Genomic DNA, 15,574 nt, shown 5'->3' on the forward strand with positions numbered 1-15,574 from the left:
GAATGAAGGGATGTGTTTGTATGTAGTTGTGGTGTTTGACTGCAGGGGCATGTTTCTGTGTAATGTTTGTGTTTGATCGCAAAGGTGTTTTTGTATGTAGTGTTGGTGTTCGATTGATGGGATGTATGAGCATATACACATGCATACATATTTACACAGATACACAGTGACGTACATACATGCACACTGAGGTTTGCACACGCTATACAAACACACTGACACACAAATACAGACACTGACACACAGAAACACACAATGACACATTGACACACACACATCATAATTGTCATATTTTACACCTGATGGCCCCAATCTGGATTTCCTAGAAAAGAGGGACATTAGGATAGAAAAGAGGGATTTGGGGCCAAAATAGGGACTGTCCCTCCTAAATAGGGACATTTGGGAGGGATGGGCAGTGCTGGCTGCTGCTGATCACATTAAACCCCTGCCTCTCTCTTAGACTAAGTGCAGACAGAGCAGTTGTTGATGATCACACTGAACCTCTCGCTCTCCCTCCCAGCCTGGGTGCAGAGTGTGGTACTGTGAGTCTCAGAGAGAGAGAGAGAGAGAGAGAGGTAGGTGGAGAGTCAGCCTGTGACTAGGCAGGAGGGAGGGGAGAGGATTTGAAGCATGGCAGCAGATCAGGATGAAGGCTGTGAGATCTCCCTAGCTGGGCCAGCTGGATACATGTGTGGGGTCTGTCCTGTGTCAGAGCTGGGATACCAGACAGGATTTATCTGATCCCTGCTACCTGCAGCCTGGAATGTCTCCTCTCTCTAACAGGTGAGCCTCTCTCCATCACAGGCTCCCCATGTAACCCTTTAACTGCTGGGATTGGAAGCAACACTAATTACAGCACCCACAAGGCTTGTCTCTGCTCTATAACCAACACATGATGATTCACCCCCTTCACCTTCCAAACCAGCCATCACTGATACATTGTAACCTGCCAGTGTCTCATTGCAGCCAGACAGGGGTTACAGGCTCCCCTTCCAGCCCAGGATATAGGGGATTCCTCACTGACATTGCAGGATATCCGAGCCCTGCATTACCCTATACATTGTAAATTAAAGGGACAGTGCAGCAGGCAGACACAGAGCCCTACATTGCTATATACATAGTAAATTAAAGGGACAGTGCAGCAGACAGAGCCCTGCATTGCTCTATACATTGTAAATTAAGGGGACAGTGCAGCAGGCAGACACAGATCCCTACATTGCTCTATACATTGTAAATTAAAGGGGCGGTGCAGCATGCAGACAGAGCTCTGCATTGCTCTATACATTGTAAATTAAAGGGACAGTACAGAAGGCAGACACAGATCCCTGCATTGCTCTATGCATTGTAAATTAAAGGGACAGTGCAGCAGACAGAGCCCGGCATTGCTCTATACATTGTAAATTAAAGGGACAGTGCAGCAGGCAGACACAGAGCCCTACATTGCTCTACACATTGTAAATTAAGGGGACAGTACAGCATGCAGACAGAGCCCTGCATTGCTCTATACATAGTAAATTAAAGGGACAGTGAAGCAGACAAACAAAGCCCTGCATTGCTCTATACATTGTAAATTAAAGGGACAGTGAAGCAGACAAACAGAGCCCTGCATTGCTCTATACATTGTAAATTAAAGGGACAGTGAAGCAGACAAACAGAGCCCTGCATTGCTCTATACATTGTAAATTAAAGGGACAGTGTTGCATGCTGTGTGATAGCTTCATTCCAGACCCATTGACTCTCTGTAGAGCCTAAATTATTTAACCACAAGAACTAAAATGTGTTTTTATATTATGTATATATTTAGCTTTAGACAATGTTATGGTATGTATAGGGTTAATATTTACTTTTGTTGCCTGGGTAACATTATAAGATTATTGACATGTAATAGCCTTAAATAAATAGGCAGCAGCCCACCCATGAACACAGGACCACTCAATACATTGCTCTCACTGGCAAGATTAAATAAATGCTCCATCTGCTGCAGAACCTCTTGTGGCTCTACATTGCATATAATCAGTGATTGTTTAAAATTATTTTTTTTATATTCAAAAGAGCTTCTGAAGCAGCTTTGTTTAAATTCGCCAGGTGAAATAACCTTACAGTTACCAAAATCATTACCATTACCCTGGCACTGGGCACAGTTACCCTATGCCACCCATGTATGTAGGTACATCCAGTTTGGAGGGTTCATACTGAGTTCTAGATCACCGGGCAGTATTCACTAAGCACAGTCATTGTTGCTAACTGATAAGGGGCAAACTGACTAATTGATAAAATTCCCAAACTCTGCTTTTATTTCCAGATTGGCTACATTTCCCTTTTCAGTTCTCCAAAGTCCCCAGTTTAATGGATGAACCCCAGAGATTTTGGCTGTGTCTCCCGGGGATATAATGTCTGGGGGCTGCGATGGGTTCTGCGGATAGTGTGCTCGATTTATGGCACTGAGTGTCTCTGCTGGGCTCCAGTGGTCGTCTCATGGCGAATAATAATCCTATTGATTTCTCCAGAGTGCCCTTAAAAGGCAAAATAAGAGAGATTCGTCTTTTACGTACATTTATTTTAAAACATGTTCTGCTAATTGGAGGAATAAAATGAAATGCGATGGGGTTTTCTATCGGGCAGGGAGTGTCCTCACAGATGAGCTAGAGAAGAGGTGTGCAGCTTTGAACCCCAGTCATTATTAAACGTCTGGGTTTATTCACTGATCAGTAGTGTGTTGAAATCCCAATCACAAAATTCAGAATTTGATTTTTCAAATTTGATATTTTTGGCCAAATTTTGCAATTCACTTTCTGATTCACTACAATTCAGCACTTCGTAAATAAACCAGCAGCTGTCCCATAATTCAGGCAAAGGATTATAGGAAATGTAGTCTGACTGTTCCCCTGGGATCAAAGATGGGTTGGAGGCCTCAATGCTTCCATGCGTTTAGTTATGTCGTCCACCCAGGCTAGTGCCAAAAACGTCTCACAAAATCAAAGTATTCAACGGTGCTGGATACGGGTTCAACAATACTGCATTCTAAGATGTTCTGCAGGAGCTCAGTCCTTTCCTAACTAAGTTGCAATTGACTCCCCAATTAAGCGATTTGTTGAAATTTAGAGTATTTTTTTTTATTAATTTATTCAATTTACTGGTCTTGATGTAAATGTTTCTAAATAAAGAAATTATATTTTCTGATCAGTAACATGTATCGGTTAGATCTCTCCCAATAAATATTAATTTATCTTTCAGTTGATAGTTGTTACGAGCCGCAAATATATAGTTACACATATCATTTTTTAATTTTTTTTTTTTTTTTCATTTTTTTTGTAGGGGGCTTTGTAGAATATTGTGAAGATTTATAACCAACACAATATTCCTTTTTCTCTAATAGGATCACATGATAATACCGGTTATTTTTCTGTGTTGCAGATTTTGTTTTTGAAATTCGAAAGTGGGAGACGGAAAGGGTTTTTTCACTAAATTCTCCATTTCAGCAAACTTAAAACCGCACAGCAAAATCAAGGGTAAAATTGTAACGTTTATCTATAGTCACAACTTCGTTTTAGCCTGACTCTTGCTGTTTGGGTTTCAGTTTGCTGCTATTTGAAGTTTAGAAGAAATTCAATCCCAGCTGTTTAAATTTCAGTTATCCGTGGAGCCCGAAAGGGTGCAGATTCGGAGTTTGCAAAGCAGATGTTCAGTAGTGGCTGAGTTGGGGCAGCCCAGTGGGTCTCTGAATGAGTAATGGAATCAGACACAAACTAAACAACACAAAACACGTGACGAGACGCTTTATATCATGTAACAGAATGAGCAAACCGCTGCCCTTTCAGAGATCTCTGCTTCATCCTGAGATGGGCCTCATTCCACTGAACTACATATGTGGCAGCGCAGATTATTCAGCTCTGGGTTCAGTCTTTATTTACCAACGTCCAAAGTTTATATTAACGTGCGTAAATTCAGTGTCATTTTGCAGCCGTGGCGATGAATTCTGGGTGAAAAAGGTTTTGTGATAGGGATGCAATGATATTTTGGGTCTAAAATGGGCCTCCTCCATTTTGGCCAAAAAAGGGTCAAATCTGCCGAAATCTAAAAAAAAAAAATTTTTTCATTCTTTTTATTTATTTTTATATTCTTTAATTTTGTAGTGAATAGTTTAACAGACATGCTCGCATTGACAATTCAGATGATTATATATCACAATGAAAGATAGTAACGATAACATGAAAAGTAAAGAATGTGCACTTTTTTAAAATTATTTTTTTAGAACACTTAAATTGATTATTAAACTGTATAAACCCTCTGGGAGACACCCAGTAAGCCATTGAGAGATATACTGAGTTAAGAGCAGGGAAGTAGCAAAAAGACCTGCAGGAGAGCTTAAAAATAACCTAAACTGCAATAGAATTAGCAAATCATGCACCCCTAAATATACTTTATTAGATAAAGAAGTGGCCAGGAGCCCAGAAGAGTCCCCATGATATGGCCCAGTTTAGCCTATGCCCTTAGGGGCAGAACACAGTCCAGCACCCTGGAAAGGCACGTCAGCCTCTCAGGGAGACTCAGGCTTGGGTGGTGTAAGGTTAGGCTTTCATCTCGGCTGTTTTACAGACAGGGGGCACCGTCCGCTTTGCCTCCGTGTTCGGGCCCTCTCCACTGCAGTAGCTGCAGGCTTGCAATGAAGATACGGAGGCAGCACCTGAGGTGAGTGGTCACTTTGCTTCTGCGGAGCAGGCTGTTGCCTTCTATGTTTCAGCTTCCTCCAGAAGTTGTTGAACATTTTGTCCAGCCTGGACATGATGTCAGGTATTCCACTGCTGTTAGGGGAACACGTGGCATCCGCCATTTTTGGTGCTTTGTCAACTACTTGTTGCGTGTCAACCCAGACCTGTCTCAGTTGGGTAGCCTCCGAGTAGTGGACTGGGATTCATGAAAAATCTAATATTATACAATTGTAGAAAAAACTATTTTAAAATCATTTGGGGAAAAAAACAAGTTTCTGTTTTCGGCCAAGGGCATCCTGAATTTTCGGTTTCTGCCCAGAATTTTCATTTCGGTGCATCCCTATTTAGAGATTCCATTGAGTACTTATGGGGAGGTAAAATACTTGACTCTTTCAAGACAGAAGAAATATTATTTGAAATAGTGATGGTGTAAGCCTTCAGCTGATAAAATGGCTCTGTTACCTTTAAGGATCTATTCTGATTTTGGGATGTGCAGCACTGCGAGCTCTGTCATATTCTGTCTTCATTTCCTGACACTTCATCCTCCAGAAACTGCGTCTGTGCTGTCCTCTCGCGCATGTGCAAGTGTGCAACACTCATGTCTATGGAGTATCGGGTCTTGTGAGACAGCAGGAGCCTCCATAGGCTTAGTCTTGCGAACTGCAAGAAGCAGCCTGATTGGGGAAGTAAGTAACAAAACTCGACGGAGGAAACTCACCTTTTATCAATTTCTGTCCCGGCAGTCTTATGATATGTTTGAATGCGCCGAGTTCTCTACTAACTCTGCGGGCAGGCGCCGAGTTCTCTACTAACTCTGCGGGCAGGCGCCGAGTTCTCTACTAACTCTGCGGACAGGCGCCGAGTTCTCTACTAACTCTGCGGACAGGCGCCGAGTTCTCTACTAACTCTGCGGACAGGCACCGAGTTCTCTACTAACTCTGCGGACAGGCACCGAGTTCTCTACTAACTCTGCGGACAGGCACCGAGTTCTCTACTAACTCTGCGGACAGGCACCGAGTTCTCTACTAACTCTGCGGACAGGCGCGAGTTCTCTACTAACTCTGCGGACAGGCGCCGAGTTCTCTACTAACTCTGCGGACAGGCGCCGAGTTCTCTACTAACTCTGCGGACAGGCGCCGAGTTCTCTACTAACTCTGCGGACAGGCGCCGAGTTCACTACTAACTCTGCGGACAGGCGCGAGTTCTCTACTAACTCTGCGGACAGGCGCCGAGTTCTCTACTAACTCTGCGGACAGGCGCCGAGTTCTCTACTAACTCTGCGGACAGGCGCCGAGTTCTCTACTAACTCTGCGGACAGGCGCCGAGTTCACTACTAACTCTGCGGACAGGCGCCGAGTTCTCTACTAACTCTGCGGACAGGCGCCGAGTTCTCTACTAACTCTGCGGACAGGCGCCGAGTTCTCTACTAACTCTGCGGACAGGCGCCGAGTTCTCTACTAACTCTGCGGACAGGCGCCGAGTTCTCTACTAACTCTGCGGACAGGCGCCGAGTTCACTACTAACTCTGCGGACAGGCGCCGAGTTCACTACTAACTCTGCGGACAGGCGCCGAGTTCACTACTAACTCTGCGGACAGGCGCCGAGTTCACTACTAACTCTGCGGACAGGCGCCGAGTTCTCTACTAACTCTGCGGACAGGCGCCGAGTTCTCTACTAACTCTGCGGACAGGCGCCGAGTTCTCTACTAACTCTGCGGACAGGCGCCGAGTTCTCTACTAACTCTGCGGACAGGCGCCGAGTTCTCTACTAACTCTGCGGACAGGCGCCGAGTTCACTGCTAACTCTGCGGACAGGCGCCGAGTTCTCTACTAACTCTGCGGACAGGCGCCGAGTTCTCTACTAACTCTGCGGACAGGCGCCGAGTTCTCTACTAACTCTGCGGACAGGCGCCGAGTTCTCTACTAACTCTGCGGACAGGCGCCGAGTTCTCTACTAACTCTGCGGACAGGCGCCGAGTTCTCTACTAACTCTGCGGACAGGCGCCGAGTTCTCTACTAACTCTGCGGACAGGCGCCGAGTTCTCTACTAACTCTGCGGACAGGCGCCGAGTTCTCTACAGTGGACAGATGATGAGCTTAGTACTATAACATTGCATTTTGTGTCTCTTTAATTCACAAGAAAGTTAATCACTGTGTTAATTACATAACAATGTTCTGCTGTTTCCAGGTAGATTAGCCTTTGTAAACATTAAACCTTTGTTGCTGTAATAATAATAAAAACTCATAGAACATGGCAGCTTCTGTGCAATCCTGTTCTGTATTTAGCTTGTGACGTTTTGCGGTATTAAGATGCATTATCCCGAATGCTGGGACATTATATCAATGTAAGATTCACGATTTTTTTGTGACATATCTTTTAAAATTGGCAATTATATAGAGTGCATTTTTTAAACTCATGTTAACACGAAAACCGTTTGCAATTTGGTAAATTTCAAGTCCGCTCGACACCTGTGACTATGTTTGCAGCTGACCTAAATTCAAACGCACCACCGTAATGTTGTTACCAGAAAATGCAACAAGTTGTTTGATTGTGGTTAAACACGTGAACATCGTAAGTCGCGGACCCCATAATAAATTCCTTTCAATTAAACATCTGGTTAATTTTAAATGGAAACTTTGAACTTGTAACAATTCACAGACCGTGAATAACTGGGTACCAGAGTTCACTGCGCAACATGCAGTGCGAGGAAGGGTTTGATGTCTTGGCGTTTTTTTGTTTTTGTTTGTTTTTTTACAAATACTAGTCTTCTTTTTATTCTTTTTTTTTTGTCAACTCACACAGAATGCTGGAAAATTCTGGTTGATTGTGTAAAACGAAGTTGCTAATAATAGTGCGGTCTGATTAAAGGCTCCCACCACGTGCGTTGCTGACTCAAATCACACACCATTTAAATCGGTAGACGATTAGGAAGTGGTTTAACCCTGTCAATACCAAAATGTCTTAAACATAACCTTTCCTGAAGTAAATTAAGAAGAAATTACAGACGCGTAGCTAAAGCGAAAATCCTCTGATGGCTACATACGGTGGCTGTCTGAGCTTCAAACACCCATAGACCTCTTAATGCAGTGATAAAAACCTATTGGGAAATATTGAACAGCCAATAAATCAATAAAATCTCTTTAATAAATGGAAAACCAACTAGACTTTAGGATAGTCATTCTTGTTTTTGTTTTTTCAAAAAAGAATCTACGGTAAATGTGAGCAGACATTGAAAAGGAATACAATCAGCATAATTATAACAAAAGACTATATGAAGAAATGGAAACAAAAAACATTCCTAGGGCTTGGGAGGGTTTAGATAAAAGGTGAATAAAGAGCATTATGGGTAAGGACAGAGCTATGGCTTATAACAGGGGTAGGCAACCTACAGCACTCAAGGCTGCTAGAACCAAACAGGCTCTGGCCTATCAGGAGTCCCAGTGAAACTTCAGATATCTGCTAATACGAAGAGGTGGTGAAGGACAATCCGTACAAACACCACTAACAATCCACATACATGCACCTCTCACATGCAATACCCTAAACAGCCCCTCACATACACACACTACCAAACACACAATGTGACATATTAATCCATCCACACACAGCCCACATTCTTAGGTACATGATACCACAAACTACTCATGAACAAATACAATATAATAGCTCATATTCACACAAAATACAATGATACAAAATAACTGCAGTATAAATAACACAAGCAGAATACTGCAACATGCACACCTCAACTTAAAAAAAAAATAAGACCGGCACGTGACGGGACATCACAATCTTATTTCGGCACAGTGCTGCTAAAAGTTTGCCTAACCCTGGCCTATAACATCCCAACGAAAGGGAACCTTGGCCCTCAAAATGTGTCATTTAAACATAGATAGTACGCCCTTAATAAACCTCAAAGTCGATTGGCCATTTACTTATAAAAGAGTAAAGGTGACATTATCATCCCACCTCTGCCACCACTACCTTACTGATGGTAAACATTGAGATTTTAATGTCGCCCAGTCAATATGTTACTGCTTCACTCTGGAGCACTGGTGGGGTGAGGTTACTTAGGTCATACCGGTGCAGGGGGTGTCTTTTAGGCAGCTGAACTTTCTCACTTTTTTGTGGATTCTGAGCTGCATTAATGGAGAAAGGATTTTAGAAATGTAATAATTTGTGGCTTTAAGCTTCATTGTTATAGTATTTTTTTATTTTTATATGTAAGGCACAACTGAGTGAGATACAAATGGAGTGTCTGTCAATCAATTTAGATCTACAGGGTACCATTTTCAGTCTATGGAGAGCTGCAGGGTTCATCCAGTAATAAACCGGGTTCCTGCCAAGTTCCTTTTAGTCTCAAATTGCGATCCTTGATTTTTAGTATTTTTCCTGCCAAGTTCCTTTTAGTATTGTGATCCTTGAAGCAGTTCATCTGTTAAAATACTTTTAAAGGGGGGCGGGGCCGGGCCGCCGAGCTGAGCGGTCGCAGGCCAGCTCGGCTCCTGCAAATGGAGGCACAAACAGCCTACTAATCGTGACTATGGGAGAATTTACCGGCGAAATCTGCGACCCCCGGTGACGACGGGCTGCCTGAGCTGAGGAGAGGCTTGCTGGCGACAGCTTTAGTCCCTCGGAGGATGGGACCCGCTGCAACAGGCGGGACCTATGCTGGCGGTGAGTGCAGCGGACGGCCGCCGCAGCGCTATCCTGCCTGACGGAGCCCAACAAGCATGGAAAACCTGCAGACCCGGCCCTGTTCCCCCCCTGTGGGCCGGGGGGGTGATCCCGGTCCAATTCAAGCCACGCTTACCAGTTACCAGCTCTCTGCACAAGCATCGCCATGCCGCCCGAGACCCGCACACAAGATGGCGGAGACCACATGCACAAGACCTGCACTCTCAGACGCAGGACGATCTGCAACCGCCATCCACTCTGGCACACAGGGCACTACCAAGTACGGGTCCGGACACCCGGAGATACTCCTGTCACATGGAGCTCAACGCACACGGATATTGCATTGCCGAGAGGCCCGCACACGCTTCATCTGAGCTGGGTGCTCACCGGGAGGAATCCCCCCCACAGCCTGCCATACACCCAGGGAGAAGCTAAGGGCCCGGCGGAACCCTGGGCCCACGGACCTGATGATGGGTCCAATGGCACAAGGGCGCGAGTGCCCTTCAAGGCCTCAGGCAGAAGACGAGCGGCCCTCAGAAGCAGCACAGCCACAACGGAGACCCCGGTCAGCGGCCTAAAGGCATCAGATGCAAGTGGGACTTCGGGACCAGATTTGGCCCCCTGTCGCTGGACAGCTTAAGGACTAACCTAAGTAGCAGACCGGTGGTGGTATTTGCCCCTCTCTATGAACAAATGCACCCCAACTTAACCCTATTAGCCTAATTATCCCCACTTAGCAGACGCTGGGGTAGACAAGCTGGTTTAGCCTATTGGTAACCTCTCTAATCTTAGTACCACACACAGCATGATGTCTTAACCGATCCTCATACTATACTAGCTAGACTAACTAAACCTGCTACTCCATAATCAGTGCTTATGGTGCTACCATTAACGTCATCTCTATGCATGTCACTCTGCAGTCTCTTAATCTGTTACAATCTTGGGCTCGGGCAGTTATTTCACTATTTCACTGTTGATCCTCGAGCTATGCTTGTTGTTGAGCCTGGCGCAAATTCTCAGCGTGTTTAAACTCATGTTGCAGTATAACAATTAATCGCCTGTTATTGATATACGCTGTCAAGCCATGTGTATCTTACATACTGTATTCTGAACCCTCTAAGTTAAGCTTGTCTATATAATATAAAAACGAGGCTGTTAATCCGAGGAGATAATGCAATGTACAATGATGTCTATAACCTGTATAACCCCTGCAAGTCTCCCTCTCTTTATTCTGTTCCTCCATAATCTCATGCCTCAATAAAAGAAAGATTGACAAAAAAAAAAAATACTTTTAAAAAGCTCATTTATTTTAGTTTTTGGGGGATTCTCAGTTATTTGCAGTAGCTTGAACCCAAAGATGGACACGGAAACCCTGGATTTTAGGAGTTTGCTGATCAGTTTTGTTGTTTTTCTTGTAGTGGAAACTTTTAAAACCCGTTCTGGTTCAGTAGGTTTGTGTTTAGCAGTTAATGTATTCATGGAGTAACGAGCCGCTTGCACTGCACGCGTGACATGTGTGGATTCCAGACATCATCCAAATCAGTCAGGCAGGTATCGCAAGGTCATCATGTCAGATAACTGTATGACTGAAACGTTTTCTTACAGATACATGTGCTCAGAATTAACACTGCAGGAGCGACGGGTACATCGCTGAATTTCTGATGGATATTCAGTATTTTATTTATTTATTTATATCTCAGTAAGGTGCGTGGAGGTGATATGGACGTTTTCCTGTGTTTGGTCCTTGTCTCTGGTTATATTGAGTTGCTACTTGTTTAAAGGACAGCGAGTCTACCTTAACTTACTGGAAGCTATGGGGAAAAAAAACAGATTTATTTTTTCCAATTTGTGTTTTTTTGTTTAAAACTTGAAATTTCCAGTCGTTTTTCTTATTTTACTGAATATCCTCATTGGTTTTAAGAATGGGAGTGAAGGGCCCCCTAGTGGGCACTAATGTATAAAGTGGTTGTATCCTCGGAGGGAGTTTAAAGGGACACTCCAGGCACCCAGACCACTTCTGCCCATTGGAGTGTACTGGGTGCCAACTCCAGGGCCGGCGCGTCCATAAGGCGGCACAGCCTTAGGGCGCACCGGCTCTGGGGGCGCCAGATTTCAGTGACCGGCAGGAGGGAAGCGCTCCCTCCTGCCAGGTCACCTCCTGGATCCCCGGCGGGCGGCAGTGTTCTAATGAGAGGCGGCGAGGGAGCTCTAACCTGTCTGCTCTGCTCCCTCGCGGGCTGTCTGCTGATTCTGCGGGAGCCGGAATATCACGTCATAATCCGGCTCCCGGCATCAGTAGACAGCCAGCGAGGGAGCAGAGCAGACAGGTTAGAGCTCCCTCGCCGCTGCCGCCCGCCGCACTGAATCCCCACTGGACCCCAGGGACAGATCCACGCCAGCTCTCCAGGTAGGGAGGCTGGGTGGATATTATTAATAATTTGTGTGTGTCTGAAAGTGTATGTGTATGTGTTTGTATGTGAGTGTGTGTGTATATGTGAGTGTGTGTGTCTGTGTATGTGTTTGTCTGTGAGTGTGTGTGTGTATGTGAGTGTGTGTGTGTGTGTGTGTGTGTGTGCCTGTGTCTGTGTATGTTTTGTCTGTGTGTGTGTCTGTGAGTGTGTGTGTCTGTGAGTGTGTTTGTGTGTCTGTGTGTGTGTGTGTGTATGTGTCTGTGAGTGTGTTTGTCTGTGAGTGTGTTTGTCTGTGAGTGTGTTTGTCTGTGTGTGTGTATGTGTCTGTGAATGATTGTATGAATGTGTGTCTGTCAGTGTATGAGTGTGTTTTGTCAGTGTGAGTGTCTATCAGTGTGTATTTGTGAGTGTCTGTCAAATCAGTGAGAGTATGTTTGTGATTGAGTGTGTGTCTGTCAATGAATGAGTGTGTGTCAGATCTGTGTGTTTGTCATTGAGTGTGTGTGGCTGTTAGTGTGTATACACCACTGAGTGTAGCGTGGCGGAGCGGAGCGCAGTACAGGAGCTTCTGTTTCCTGTACCCGGCCAGACTGACAGGAAGTGCTCACTGAGAGAGCACTTCCTGTCAGTCCAGCCAGGTACAGAAAACTGAAGCTCCTGTAGAGGATCTGCTCCACAACGCTACAAGACAGGTTGGAGGCACACCAGGAAGGGGAGTGTGACCGCTAAGAGGGTGGGGGGTGCACCAAGGGATGATACCGGAGAAACTGACGGAAGCCAAGCACAGAGAGATGGACACAGGTTTCTTCAGGAAGGAAGAGATTCTTTATTGGATCACCGATCGGGACTCAGAGGGACTAGCGTCACCAAAATACAGCAAAGTCTGAGTACTGAATACATAGAGTACATTCCTTATATAGCACTGTAGCTCCTCCCACAATTAACTACACCCACACATACCCTTAACCTATTTAATGAATAGAGTCTAAACTCATCCATCCGGTCTAACCACGTGGCTCATCTGATACAAAGGAGAGGGACGCGTAATTCCAGTTCTTACATTCCTGCACCTGGTCAGTACAGTGATGACAGTATCTTAGCTACGTGTAATTAACCAACTGATACTACAAACACATATACATACATATGCCTTGTGGCAATCTTAGCCTGCTAAACTTGTATTTTACTGGAATTACATCACATTCCCCCCTTTGATGCCTCTGATATTTCACAATTACTTGAGGCATCACTTAACCTTGGTTTGCTTACACCGCAAGTTACCTTGAACCAAACCAGACTTATCTTATGATGTGAATCTTTTCAACACTCATCTTCCTGCATAGTTTCTCCCTGATCTAAAGCCTTATACTTATATATGGCCATTATCTGTGCAGCAGCCTTCCTCTCTGCTATAGTTCCTATCAGGCTTTGCACAGACCTAACTACTAAGGGTATAAGACACGGCAGGAGTAGACACAACATTAAAATTAGTAGGACTCCACCTACCACTGCCTTAAGCCCTCCAAACCACTCATACCAGCTACCAAACCAACTACTTGGATTATACCCTTTCCATACCTGAGTAGGCACATGCGCTAGTTTAATCATATGGCTAGTAAGCTCAGCTATTGCTTGCCCTTCGTCATCTATTTGAAGACAGCAATTGCTCAGGTTAAACTTCCCACATACACCTCCCTCTACTGCCAAAAGGTAATCCAAGGCTAATCTATTTTGGTAGACTGCAGTCCTCATCCTGGTGTTATGCTTCGCTAGAAGATTGAGCGCTTGTGATGTTTCATTAGTGATAATCTCAACCACCGCCTGTAACCTTATAATACGGTTGAGCATATAAATAGGGGTTCTATAACCAAAGGTACCATCCTCAGCCCACGTGGCTGGCCCATAATAATCTATGATACGCTGGGGAGGCCATTCGTTATCTTCCCAGGTACCTATCTCTATGGGTCCCCTTTTCTTCCTATGATTCACATCATACACTTTAACACCTAAAGTCTCACCTGTTTCAATCGGTAACAAGAAGAAGGATGGTTTGAGCATACCCAACACACATGCCCCTTCCCAGTCCTGTGGCAGCTCCGAATAGGCTTTCTTACCACAGATCCAGTACAAATTTGCTGGGGCTCTCCAGGTAGATGTGATGGATAGATCAAACCACACATCCTTTAAATTGGCGTATCTAGCAAACGGGTTAGATGGTTCTGAGACATTTGAAGCCGACCACCAAGTTGTATTCTTTGTATCATCATCATAAGCTTTTTGCCCTAGACAAGTTAATTCTCCTACAGAAGTATTATACATTATTCCTTTCCTTGCTATGCAAACATAACCTATGATGGAGGTCTTTAATCTCCACTCAGATTTACCTCTAACACTCATATGATAATCGGCTTGTGTAGATATTAATTGGTCAACTGCCTCAGAACCGGACATTACCTCCTTTGCTTCCCAAGGCCATTGGTCTCCCATGTTAGTACCTCCACACACATAGCAGTTGGTAACATTAAGACTACCGGCAATACTTTCAGCTAGATCAATGAACAGGTTTTTAGCATTATGGGGGATCTTATTATCTATACTCATCTCTTCGTAAAAGGAATGGTATACTTGATGAGTCTGGGAGGATACCGTATCAGTCTCTATTCCTATAAACAATAATGTCCCAGGATCTAAACCCGTCCCGTATATTTGAAACCCAAATAAATTACCATATTTATCTAAGAACTTGTCGGGGTTATTTATAAGAATATGGACTGGATTGCATTCCATAGACTTACAGTATGGATTGGTAGGCAACTTAGTAACAATCATGTCTTTGTCTACTGTCTGTCCCCAAGTCGCCCACCCCACACAAGACCAATATGGACAAAAGTTATAGTCTTTATTTGGGCATCTAGGACTCACATATTTATTTTTGCTACTGGAACAAATATATTTATCGTTAGACCCATACGTCCTCTCCCATCTAAGATCCCCACATACATTCCACGGCTTTCTACCACTCGATATCGCTTTACACGCATCAAATAGCAGAACACCCGAAGAATGTACGGATTCTAACACCGTTTTATTAATTAGGGTCCCCTGAGGATCTCCATTCCTGAGAGTCAACCAAATTGTACGAGGCTGATACTCCGGACTGAAGCACTTAGGTTCTCCTACTCCTAAATGGCACACACTATAATCTATATTTAAGTATCTACATCTCGATACATCTCCTTTACATTCGTATTGTGAATGCCAAATTAGGGTTTGGGAAATATGGTTACCTGTTCTCGTAGTCTTAATGCATACCTCACAGCTAGGAGTGTCGGTACCTCTACCTTCCTGAATATAAAAACACATATAAATAAACACAATCAAAAGCACATCTTTCGCCGTCATCCTCAGTCTTCGTCCGTGCGATGGAACCTCAGCTTCCAGGATGTGAGGGGCTGCAGGGAATGGAGTTCTGCTCATCTTCACAGGTGTCCCTTCGAGACTTTCCTGGCTTATACACTATGTGATGGTAAGCGGACAGGCTTTATTATGGCCTTCTCACTCACACCTGTAACAATAAAATTTGTAATCCACAATAATTCCTCGTTACTCCGATTGAGTAGTGCGTTTTAACCGGATCTTGCAGGGATTCTCTGGATCTGCTGTAACTTGCCAAGAATCGACTGCTGCTGGTTTAACCCTGGAGTGATGTATCCACGGAGTCACTTCTGCTACTTTTATTGCTGTAGGGGTAGACAAGAGAACAACATAAGGACCTCT

At 44.4% G+C, this 15,574-nt stretch overlaps 1 protein-coding gene across 3 annotated transcripts in view; it reads left to right on the top strand.

Moving 5' to 3' along the window:
• Positions 1-507: 507 nt before the first annotated feature.
• Positions 508-15,574, top strand: part of PRR5 (proline rich 5) — a 93,682-nt gene continuing 78,615 nt past the window's right edge. For 2 of the 3 annotated variants that reach the window (XM_063446727.1, XM_063446729.1), the window contains exon 1: positions 508-783. The gene's annotated coding sequence lies outside the window, so the exon portion shown is untranslated. Of the gene's footprint in view, positions 784-3,414; positions 3,510-15,574 lie in introns of all 3 variants that reach the window. The other variant, XM_063446728.1, reaches the window with a different exon arrangement.

This window comes from Pelobates fuscus, chromosome 3 (genome assembly GCF_036172605.1).
Source record: "Pelobates fuscus isolate aPelFus1 chromosome 3, aPelFus1.pri, whole genome shotgun sequence".
Lineage (NCBI taxonomy): Eukaryota > Metazoa > Chordata > Amphibia > Anura > Pelobatidae > Pelobates > Pelobates fuscus.